The sequence below is a fragment of the Xenia sp. Carnegie-2017 genome, unplaced genomic scaffold (genome assembly GCF_021976095.1).
Source record: "Xenia sp. Carnegie-2017 unplaced genomic scaffold, XeniaSp_v1 HiC_scaffold_9, whole genome shotgun sequence".
NCBI classification, from domain to species: Eukaryota; Metazoa; Cnidaria; class Anthozoa; order Malacalcyonacea; family Xeniidae; genus Xenia; species Xenia sp. Carnegie-2017.
In genome coordinates, this window is record NW_025813559.1 from 857 (window position 1) to 13,249 (window position 12,393).

A 12,393-nucleotide genomic window follows, 5' to 3' on the forward strand; every position below is an offset into this window, starting at 1 on the left:
GGTTCTCATTGAAGATTTTACTACTTACATAAGTAGGTTTTGAAGCTAATTTTAATAATTTATCTTTATTAGTTACTAGTCTAACATCTACTCTTTTGTAAGTTTTCCATCGTTTTACCAAATACTGAATTATTCATGAGTTTGAAGAAGTCTTTTTCAAAAGAATTTTTTGCATTAGTTCTTTTTTGAGTATTAAAGTCTATGTATTTTTTCAACCATGGAGATTGATTAAATTCAAGTACTCGGTGGACTTTAGTTAACTTTAACCCGAGATCTAAGTATAATTGAAGATTTCTATAATGTAGCACATACTTATCTTTATTTCCTAAAGTGGGAATAAGTTTGCTTACTAATCCTGTTGATATATTATAATTAGAAGCAATTGTCTTACAATATTTTGACAACATATCACTAGTTACTTTAACTTTTCTGGTGCAACAGGATAATCGTTATGTAAATTATGTAGTTCTTCAGTGTATTCTAAATCAACTTCTAAAATTAAACCTTTTTTACTATCTTCTTGATATTTAGCAAGGTTTATGTTGTTAATCTGTTTCTCAGTTAACCATTTGAAACAACCAGTAGGTAAGTATTGTGACATAGCCCATCCATATAAATTATTAGAGTCAAGATACATTATATATTTTGAGGGTTTATTCTTATTAAATGTTTTCATATACTTGTTATTTGCCTTACCATATCGGTTAGAAATATAAGAAATACCTCCTCTCATACCTTTTTCAATGAATTGAAACATGTCAATATCAGTCATTAATTCTAATTTAATATCTGTCATCTTCAACATAGCATCCCATGACAACCAGGACTAGTAAAATAGTGACATGGGTCTAAGTTATAGTATTCTAAGCATGTTTTCCTAAAGTTTTCAAATACATCAGCTAATAACAAAACATCAGATTTCAGATACAGGTCGTGATAATCACCCATGTTTTGAGATTGAATGTATTCCACACTTTTGTGCATGGTTATAAGAATCATCTGATATATTCTCATCAGTAAGAATACTATAAAAGTCTTTTTTTGAAGGCAACCCCTCATCAAACTTTTCAAAGCTATCCATATAATCATATGGGTATATACCTTTTAGTCATTAAATTAAGTTTTCACCTTTAAACTGATTAGAGGTATATTTAAATGATTCTTTAGGTAAATTACTAACAAGCTTTTCAAGACTAGAGCTCATAAATTGAAAACTATCAAGAAATGTTAAATGGTTACCTAACATGAAAGCCATATATTTTTCCATATTATTAGGTATAGCATTTATATTCATCTGCGTTTCCTCACCTTTTTGTTTTTGTATGCTTATTAACAATAGCTCCGATTTCTTGCATAATAAAATGGCTATCATATCCACGCAGATTGTGAAATATTACTGGGATCTTTAATTTATCAGGGTCTATTCTAAGTTTTAAATTACAATCTTGATGAGCCGACCCTCTGTATCTTCCAGTGATATGACAATGGTCTCGAACTCGAATATCTTTGTTAGTATATTTTTTGTTACAGATATGACATTCATCAGCTTTTTTAAATTCTTCTTCATCATAAGAGGTCATTTTTAATGGTTTATTAAAGTGGGTTTTCATAATATTTTTACAATATTTAACTTCTTTTAACATAGCTTCCATAAATTTGTAAACAGCCTTTTCACCTCTATATAGTTGAATTTTTTGTGAATTTATCATCATAACAACAAACAACTTTATATCCATAACCACAGTCTGTATGTTTCTGATAGGCTTCTGTATATGATTTTTATTATTTTGATTACAACCAGATATCTTTTCTGTAATAGCCTCAAAATCAGCATATATAACAAATGGTACTGGTTGTTGCTTATGATAGTTGTTGAATTTAAGTATGTTATTATTTTTATCAGGCATTTTTATTGATTGTATACCATTTATTAATATACAGTTTTCTATATGGTTATTTAATATTTTTCAGAACTAAAACATTGAAGACAGCGCATACAAAAGTGTTTTCTTTCTTTATGCTTTGTTTGATTGTACATAAATTTATTAAAATCTTTTATTAATACATAATGTTTGTTTTCATTATCAGTTATCAATAGTAGTTCCATATGGTCTTCAAATTGTTCTTTTGATATGAATAATGGATATGGTTGTTTATCTTCATAACCGAAGACATTAATGTTAATTTTGTTTTGCTTTTCGATTTTATTATAATGTTTAACAGTCACTGGAAAATCAACCCTTCATAATTAAGCTTTTCAATATATTCCTTATCAGATTTTTTATTCTTTGTGGGTCTTTATTTTGTGGGTTAATATGTCTAATATGGCACCACCTAAAACATTCATTATCATGGTTTTGATATTTATCAAACCTTTATTAGGGTTTTAAGTTCTTGAGGTAAATTAATGTATGAAGACCTTGTAATGGCTTGTATTTAACAACATTAAGATAATGATTATCTATAGAGCGAATAACCCATCCAGAACCTTCTTGTGTAAATTTATCAATCTTGTTTAATATATTTTGTTTTGAAATTTGTAGTGATTCAGTAATATTTTCATTATTTGTAATTGTTAAAGCTTGACTGTTAAAATAAGCAACTTTTGTTAAAAAACCAGCTGTACCACCATCTTTTATTTCAAATTTTTCAAATGTTACCTTAAGCGTTTCAACAAATTTTAATCCTTTCATTGTTGTTAATAATTCTTTAATATAATATGTAAGATACTTTCTTGTGCTTTGCATTTGTATTAATGGTGCTTTATTGTTAATAATGCTTATTTCATATGATTTAGTGTATCCTTTTATAGCATTGTTTGTTTCTCTTATTTTAACTCTTGGTGTTGGTATTGGTTTTTTATTTTTATCTGATAGCATCTGTGTATTGTTCTCATACTCTTTAACCATCTCTTTTACACTCTTTCTTGGTTTTGGGACTGGTGTTAATACTTTGATTAATTCGTTTTTCTAAGTTTATAATAACCTTTAACCTTTTTTTCTTAGCAATATTTTAACTGTTTACAGTCATTTGTTTGATATTTGATTGTGATAGTACTTTTTGTACTGGTTTGGAAATTGAAGTATTATTAACTTCAACCCACGGCTTTTGATTTAATATTAAATTAATTAAATCGTCTTTAGTCAACTTTTGAAGTTCATCTCTATTCATATTAGGCATACTATATAAAATACTCATGTCTTTAAGTACTTTATGTTTTGTTTTATCTTTATTCATCTTATGCATATTATATAATATAGGTTTGTCTTTAAGTACCTTTCGATTTAAATAATTTCTATTCATATATATATACTATATATTTTATTTTATTTTTTAAACGCACTAATTTTAATTATAGAAATAAATCTATATTTAAAACTTTTATAAAATAATTAAATTAATCTATTTAACTTTTGAGTGTTTTTAAATATTTTGTAAATATTCTCTTAACTTAGCTTCAGTTTTATTGTATTAGGTAACATACGGTTTAGACCGACCTCCATGGATTGAAACCCTTCTCATGTACCAGATCACTTTGTTTAATTTTTCTCTAATAATTGGGTCATCAAGAGCTTCTTTGTTGTTGTATTATAATAATAGTGAAGTTCTTGTTTATGATCATTAGTTTTAAATATTAATAACCTTAAATGTTTATGATGTTCAACTAATTTTAATTGACGTTTATTTGCTTTTGTAATTAGTGTATGTATAAATGTTGGGAGATCTTTACATTTTTATATCCTGTAGAATCAGGTGGATAATGTAATAATTTTGTTGGTAAAGAATCTATGTATATAAAAAACTAAATTTAGAATATAAATCTTTATCAACCATTCGAAAATCCCAGCCAGCCGAAATACACTAGACTAAGAATTTCATTATTATTTTTATATTTTCTATCATATATAATTACTATATATTTTTTTTTTGTTAAACGCACCTAATTTTTTGAATTTATTAGATGTTTTCTAGTTTTAAGATGTAACGTTTTATATGCTAAACTATATGTTTTATTACATAAATCACAATACCATGGTTTTGAGAGCATATATAATGTCCTATGTTGTTTGATTTGTTCTTTAGTATAAATTCGTGGCCTTCCTCTTATTAGGTTATCTGAACACATATATACTATACTATATATTTTATTTTTTTTAAGGTGCGTTTAAATTATCTTTTGTTTTATACAATGTTTTTTCAAAATCCTTCAAAACAACTTCTATATTAGAACTAGTTTTTTTACAACATAGAATAAAATTTCTAATCTTTTTTAATAGATTTTTAAGATTCATATATAATAGTAAATTTTTTATTTCTTTGACTCTATCCAATTTTTATAATAAGTACAGTTGATGTCTTTATCCCATTCAAGAATTTATATACTTCACCAAATAATCTATCATCAAAAATCTTTTTGTCTTACTATTTTTCATATCTCTAACAGGGTGTTTTAATGGTATACCCCTCCTAGCTAAGCGTATTATATAATAGTTATACATACTAATATTTTTTTTTAATAATTTATGTTTAATCATAGTACTAACAACCTTTATAAAATCATTTGTAAATTTCAACATATTCAAAAGTTACACACAATCTAATTTTATTATAAAACCATTTTCTCCTTGAATGAACTGATTTTTGACATTTCCAAATTTCTGGTATCCATTCATTAACAATCTTATATGAATGGACAGAACCACAGTTCTTACAAACATTCTTTGTATTATCTGAAATAATTTCTTGATTTTCACAACATAAGTATGTTTAGCAGATCTATTAATATAACTATCACATATCTTTTATCACAAAAGCAACAATTTACATAACCAAAAACTCTTCTAACTCTTTATGAACAATTCATTACAATACATATACTAATACTATATATTTTATTTTTAAGTAATTTTATATAATAAATATCCAGATATAATACCAATCACAACCATTGTACCAGATTGATAATTTTTCATATTCTTAGATGGTTTGTAAAAGTCATTTAATTGTGGTTCTCTATGAAATGTTAACCCGTTGTAATGTATCGTTTTACTTTTCTAAGCGCATCTAAAGCTTTGTTTGTAAGTTCTATATCATCATCAGCATATTGAAGTTCTTGTCTTAGCTGTTGTATTTTATCATGCTGCTTGACTTCATTTTCATAGAATGCCTCTTTAGCCTTTTGTAGTTTTACTAAAGAATCATGGTATCTTTTCATTTCCTCAGTGTAACCGTTTTTATCAAGTTTATGAAATAGCCAGCCTGCTAGACTAAATCCTAGGCCATTAACAACAGCTCCAAAAGCTGTTCCAACTAGTAATAACACTTGTCATATATATTTATACAGATTTAAATGGATTTTCAGGGACCCATTTTTGTCTTGAGCATATTTAACTAGCATTGTTGATGTTGTAATAGCAATAGCTAGTTTTGTAAAATCTTTAATATTATCAGTATCTGTTAATTTTGACCTAGTAGTTTTTAGACGCCATAGAAAGACCTACAGCAGTTGTTGTCACAAGCACTGCATCAAAAGCTTCATTCATAAATTGTTTCTTATTCATAGTATTACTCATATATAATAGGAAATATTTTATTCAAATGAGTCTAAATTATATTTTTATTTTTGTATCAAAACATGTTTTTCACTAGTTGTTTCTTCTTTCGCTTTATCGTTTGTTAATTTTTCCTGCCTTTTATCATTTTTCTTGTATAATAGAGACTAGCAATAGCAGTTAATACTCCAATGTTCCAAATAAGAATCCATAATTAATATTCCAACTATTATCCTCAATTTTCTTTTTATGTTCTAATTCAATCCTATCTCGCATCTTTTTCTCTTTAGCAACTTTCGATATAGCAGCTAAGCGTTTACCAGCTTCGACTCTAATAGGGTCTTTTTCTTTCTTAATAGTAGTTATCTTTAGATTTTCTTCAGACATGTTATATAATACTGTAGATTTTGTTCACAGATAACTCATAGATAATCTTATAGATAACTCACAGATAACTCACAGATCATTTATATTTTTGTTATATTTACTCACCATACTATCTATAGTAATGCAATTGTCTATTATAATATCATCGATAACTTTTATGTCTGATAGAAATATCATTTCATCATAAGGTAATCCTCTTAAATATGATCTTATATCCATAAGTATTTTTCATATGATGTATATGCAAATTTACACATTTCTAAGTTATTATTAATCTTACTCTTAACCATATAACCTTGAATTAAAGCACCTAAACCACTAGTGGCTATAACTATCGGGTTCAGGGTTATACTACCAACAATACCACCAGTTGAGACTAGAAAATACTTCCCATGTTTAATGATAGTCTAATTTTCTTTAATTTACTATACTTCCATTTATAACAGGTATACATTTTGTGATAGTATAAATACAACTTTTTCAGCTTTTCAAATTCATCTTGACTCAACTCACTTGAAATATGATTAAAATCTAGAACTTTCTTCATATTATATTATAAAACATATTTAACTAATATGAATGTTGATAGCGTTGATATACCGAGTAAAGCAATCATATCTGTTTGATGGGGATTATTTACTATCATTTTGTATGTTTATGTACTACTGGTTTTTATGAACTTCATCTAGAGTATCTAGGTGTTGTGATGGTGTATCTTGATGTACTTTTTAGGTTCTTCCTTTTAACTCCATAATAATTTATTTTAGAATTAATACCGAATTTCATAGTTTTATTAGCTAATGTTAAAATATTATTATACCCATCAATCTTTTATCTAATATTATCATACGGCTGGGTATTAAAATCATACCAGGGCTGATTGCCATATTTAAAATAACATTCGTGTCTTTTATAGCTTTCCTCATGTTAGATATAAATACAGTCGTATCATTCTGTACTATAGTATCCTCTAATAATTTCCTAAAACTTTTTGTTTGCATGCTCTTAGCTCCATGATTAACTATTGACCATCTTGTATTTGCTTGAGCTCCAAGAACTGTATAAACAAAACTTTCAATGCTCTCTTGCAAAAGAATTTTTCCAATTAATGTAATACCTTCCGAATGATATGCAATGAAGCTACGATAATCAGTAGTCGAATATTGAAAATTAACATAATAACCATCATTGTTTTTATCAAATTTTAAAATACCTTTATAAGGTATATGCTTTTTCAATTCCGTAAAGTCATATTTATCTAATAACGATGGATGCTTCATAAATTTTTTAATCTGATAATATAAATGGTATTTAACAAGGCTTTGTATAATTCTGCTTTTATCAAAATTTAAATGATTAAGCCCAATACCAGATAGAAACGAAGCCACATAAGCCCCACAAATCATAGCGTAGTACGCTTCTTGTTTATAATTTAAATGATTTTTAATATTGTATCTTATACCAGTCGTTTGTTCTTTTTTACTTTTAATTTCACTTGACCATGTGGCTTGTATAGTTTTAAAATTACTCATAAAATAATCATTCTCTGTGACATACAATCTAAAGTTACAAATATCAACATTTACCGGCCTTTGAAATGTAGGTTTTACAATAAACTTTGATGACCACCTATGCAGCATATGATCAAAATAGTCCTTAGAATGACCTTCATCTCCATTAACAGCTGCTATGAGATTTGAAAACAAAGGCGTTTTAGTTGTTTCTAAATATATTTTAGGCCATGTTGTATATGATACATGTTTTGAATTATCATCACTTAATTTTATAGCATTTTCTTCGATTTGCTTGTCTGACATATAATATAAGCTATATTATATATGAAGTTCACTGTTTTTATAGACGGAGATCGTAAAAAAATTGACTTACAAGAAAGTATAGTAACAACTAACTATTCATATTTATATATAAAGAAAGCTTATGTGTATTTTGAATATAAAAATATCGAATTAAATACTTTAGTTTTTACAATAGGCACAACAAAATATAATATAGATGCTGGTTACTGGACTTTTAAAATGCTTAAAACGTTTCTTGAGTCTGTTAACGTAAAGCTTGAGATGGTAGAAAACAACGGAACTTGTAAAATAACTAATAATAATGATGAGATATTAGTATTGTCTGATACTCTTATTAAAATGTTAGGTTTCAATGATACTATAAAAACTATTAAAAAAGGTATCGTACAAAATGGTGTTTCTAAAGTGGATATAAACAGAGGATTAAACTATATTCAAATTTCTTCTAATATTGTAAATTCAAGTTATAATTATAACCCTGAAGGAAAAAAAAGTAATATAGCTTTAACTTTACCAGTAATAACAATTCAGTCATTATTTGGCACTGTATACGAATACAATGATATTGAAAGTAAAATTACAATTATAAAAGGAGCCTTTAACGAGCTATTATTTAATATATTAGATCAAGATTGCAACCCTGTTAATGTAGGTAGTATTCTATTGGAATGTTATCTTGAGTAAGTTAAATGGATAAAGACATTAAACTTGAGCAAAGTTTAAGAGATATTTATTATAATCCTAAAACAGGGTATCAATCAGCAGAACGTCTTTATCAGAAAGCATTAGAAGAAGGTATAGATATTAGTAGAAAACAGGTTAAAGAATGGTTAATATCTCAAGACACATATACTAGATATAAACCTATTGTTAGAAGACATAAATTTAGACACACAAGGGTAAACTATCTTGGTGAACAAATACAAATGGATTTAGTTGATATGGGTTCTTATAAGTATAAAAACAATGGTTATTATTGGATATTAACAGCTATTGAAATTTTAAGTAGATATTCATTTGCTATCCCTGTTTATAGGAAAGACACAAATAATATGACAAAAGCTGTTGCAAAACTATTAAGTCAATTTAAATATAGATTTGATGATTACCCGAAACTAGCTCAATTTGATTATGGTAAAGAATTTTATAATTTAGGTGTTAAATCATTATTAGAGAAACATGGAATTAAGTACTTCTCTACTAAAAATGATAAAAAGGCTGCGATTGTCGAACGATTTAACAGAACGCTTAAAACATCAATGTGGAAATATTTTTACAGTAAAGGAACATATAAATGGATTGATATATTAGATGATTTAGTATATAATTATAACAATACAAAACATAGTACAATCTTGATGAAGCCTAAAGATGTTAATAAAAATAATGAAGATGAAGTATGGAATACATTATACGGTTATGAAAATGCTGATTTACCATTACCTAAGATTAAAATTGGTGATATGGTTAGAATATCAAAGTATAAATCTATATTTACGAAAGGCTATGAAGCAAATTTTACAGAAGAGTTGTTTAAAGTGACTAAAGTTATCAGAGGAGATCCGAATTTATATGAGATAGAAGATTTAGAAGGAGAGCCTATAATAGGTAAATTTTATGAAGAGGAACTATCGGTTGTGAATAAGAAAGATGATGTTTATAGAGTTGAAAAGATATTAAAACGTAAGAAGGTTAAAGGTAAAAAAATGGTTTTAGTTAAATGGTTAGGTTATGATAATAAACATAACAGTTGGATTCCTGAAAGTGAAATACAAAATATAGAGTAATCTATATAATGGCTGAAGGAGGTTTTGATAATATTGAATTAAAAGATAAGAAGCAAGAAGATAATAACTATGATAATGAAGATTTGCAAATTTTTCAATTTATTGATGATGAAGATAATAAGCAAGAAAATAATGAATATTATGAAACATCATTTACTGATGATAATTTTGGTGTAACAATAAGAAAAAAGACAAATAAAACTGATAATCTTCCTGATGTTCCTAATTCTACTCCTATTTATACAAATATTAATAGACTTGAAAATGAAGTTTATTTTGCTGTTGAAAATTTCATTACAAAAAATTATAATTTTTATAAAAATTATAAAAAAGAGTTTAGATTTAATCATCTAAAAGGTATAGCATTTGATGAAGGTTTAAATTTTAGATTAAATTTAGGTAAAACTGATTTAACAAATAATATTACTTACAAACCATTAAATACAAAAAATAAGCGAGGTGCTGAAAGAATTGTTTTAAAACGTAATAGTAATGGTATATTACAATACAATAAAGCAGAAAGTGCTAAAGAAGCTGTTAAACAATTTAAAAACGAAATTACAAGAATTATTAAGTTGCAAAATGAATTTATAAGAACTGAAGAGAGTATGCCTATGGTTGATTTAAATAATCAATATACAGAAAATTTCAATCAAATAACTAATCAAGAGCTTAGAGAACATATAGGTGTAATGACCCCTTCTGGAACTATTGATAAAAGAACACGCTCACAATTTATAGAAGCACAAATAAATCACTTTTCTGAAGAGTTAAACAAAACTATAGCTAGAATAGATGAAATAGAAAATGAAAATGGTATTGACAATAATATTGATGAATTAACTAATTTGCACGAAAGGGCCGCGGAATTAGAAATTATAATTAAAGAAGAAGAAGATCAATTAGAAAAAGAGGATGTACGAGATAAACAAGAAGAAGACATTACTAGGTTACAACAGTTTAAAGAATGGGTTAAAGAAAACATACCAGGATTATCAGCTTTAGCTATATCTGTGGCTGGTATAATTACAACCATTGTTATAGGAGCTAGAAAAGCAATACTACAAGGCGCTCAAGCTACTAGTAAATTTTCTAAGGCTGTAGCAAATATAGTTAAAAAATTATGGCCAGTGTTAGGACCATTATTGAATATTATCACTCAGGCTATATCTTGGGGAGCTAAAGGTTTAGCATGGTTAGCTTCTAATCTATGGATTTTAGCTATTGCTGCTGCTTTGTTAATATATGATCAGTATAAACAAAGAAGAAAATAAAATATGTTTTAATATATATGAATAGATTATTACAAGAAGAGCTTTTACCTGGTTATAAAAGACTGCTATGACAAAATTAAAGGTAACCGTACTTTTATAGTATAACCTTTAACCCTAATAGTCTTAAACCGAATGAACAAGTTTATATTAATATTCCGAAATTGAAAGCAAATAGTTGCTTAGTGCCTGGTTCACTTAATCTATCGTTTGATCTTAAAATCAGTAATACAAAAAGTCATTTTATAAATAATCTCAGTCAGATTTTACAACATAGACTACAAATTAAAGTGGCTGGGGAAACCCTTTACGATTGTAGTGAACATAATATTATAAGTGTATACAAAGACTTGTGGTTACCTAAAAGTGATCGACAAGGCCTTATTGAATATGGTATATGTAGTCAAAATCTAAGAAAACTTATTTCTAAGGATGATAGTGGTGAAACAAATGGAAGTATAGAAAAAGTATCAGACAAATTAATGTATGATATTTATGGTATAAGACAAAAAATTAATATTGATAATATTCTTAAAGACCATGGTCTGTATTGCCCTTTCAATATGAATAATAACTTTCAATACATAATAACATTACCACCAAGTGATCAAGTCCTTATCCCCCAAAGTGGTCAAAATATAGGTGATTATGAATTAGAAAATATTCAACTTGAATATGAAACTATTGAAAACAAGAAATTGCAAATGAGGTGACAAATTTATATTCTATAGGAAGAAGCCTATTTTATGAACATATAACCCTCTTAAAAAAGGAAAAATGGGATAAGTCAAGTACATTACAGAATATAAACGTAAATGTCCCTCGTAAAAGTATGAAAGGCATTGTACTATTATTTACAGAAGATTCAGTTAGTGATAGTGAAAAATTTCTATTTCCATTAATCGATAAAATTTCTGTGACAATAGAGGGTGTGCCAAATTGTATTTTCGCCCAAGGTATGAATAAAAACATTTTTATGAAGAAGCAAGAAAATTTTTTGATAGAACTATTCCGATAGATTGCTTCATGACAATTGAAAAATTTTATAAGGATAAATTTGCATTAGTTATCGATCTACGCACCTTTCAAGAAAAAAATATTGCTGGTAACGGTAAAAAAATCATTAATACTCAAAATGGCGTTCTACTAGAAATTAAAAAGAGAGTATATACAAAAGATTTAAACTGTTACATTTATGTTATTAGTGATGCTCTTGTTCAATTTGTTAATAATGATTTACAAAGTATTCAATACTAAATAACCAGTAATATATAAATGAATACACCTTTTAATATGATTATTGTAGGTATGACGAATTGTGGTAAAAGTCATTACCTTCTAACAATGTTAGAAGAAAACTTTAATAGACATTTTGATTATATTATTTTATTATGTCCAACGCTATCATATAATAAAACCTATCAAGAATGGAAATATATAAATGATTCTGATTTAATTAAGGTCGAATGTGACCAAGATCAGGTAGATATTGTTTTAAAATATGTGAGTGATGTATATAAAGGTACAAACAGTCTTATTATACTTGATGACTGTGCAGTTGTTTAGATGTTAAAAATAG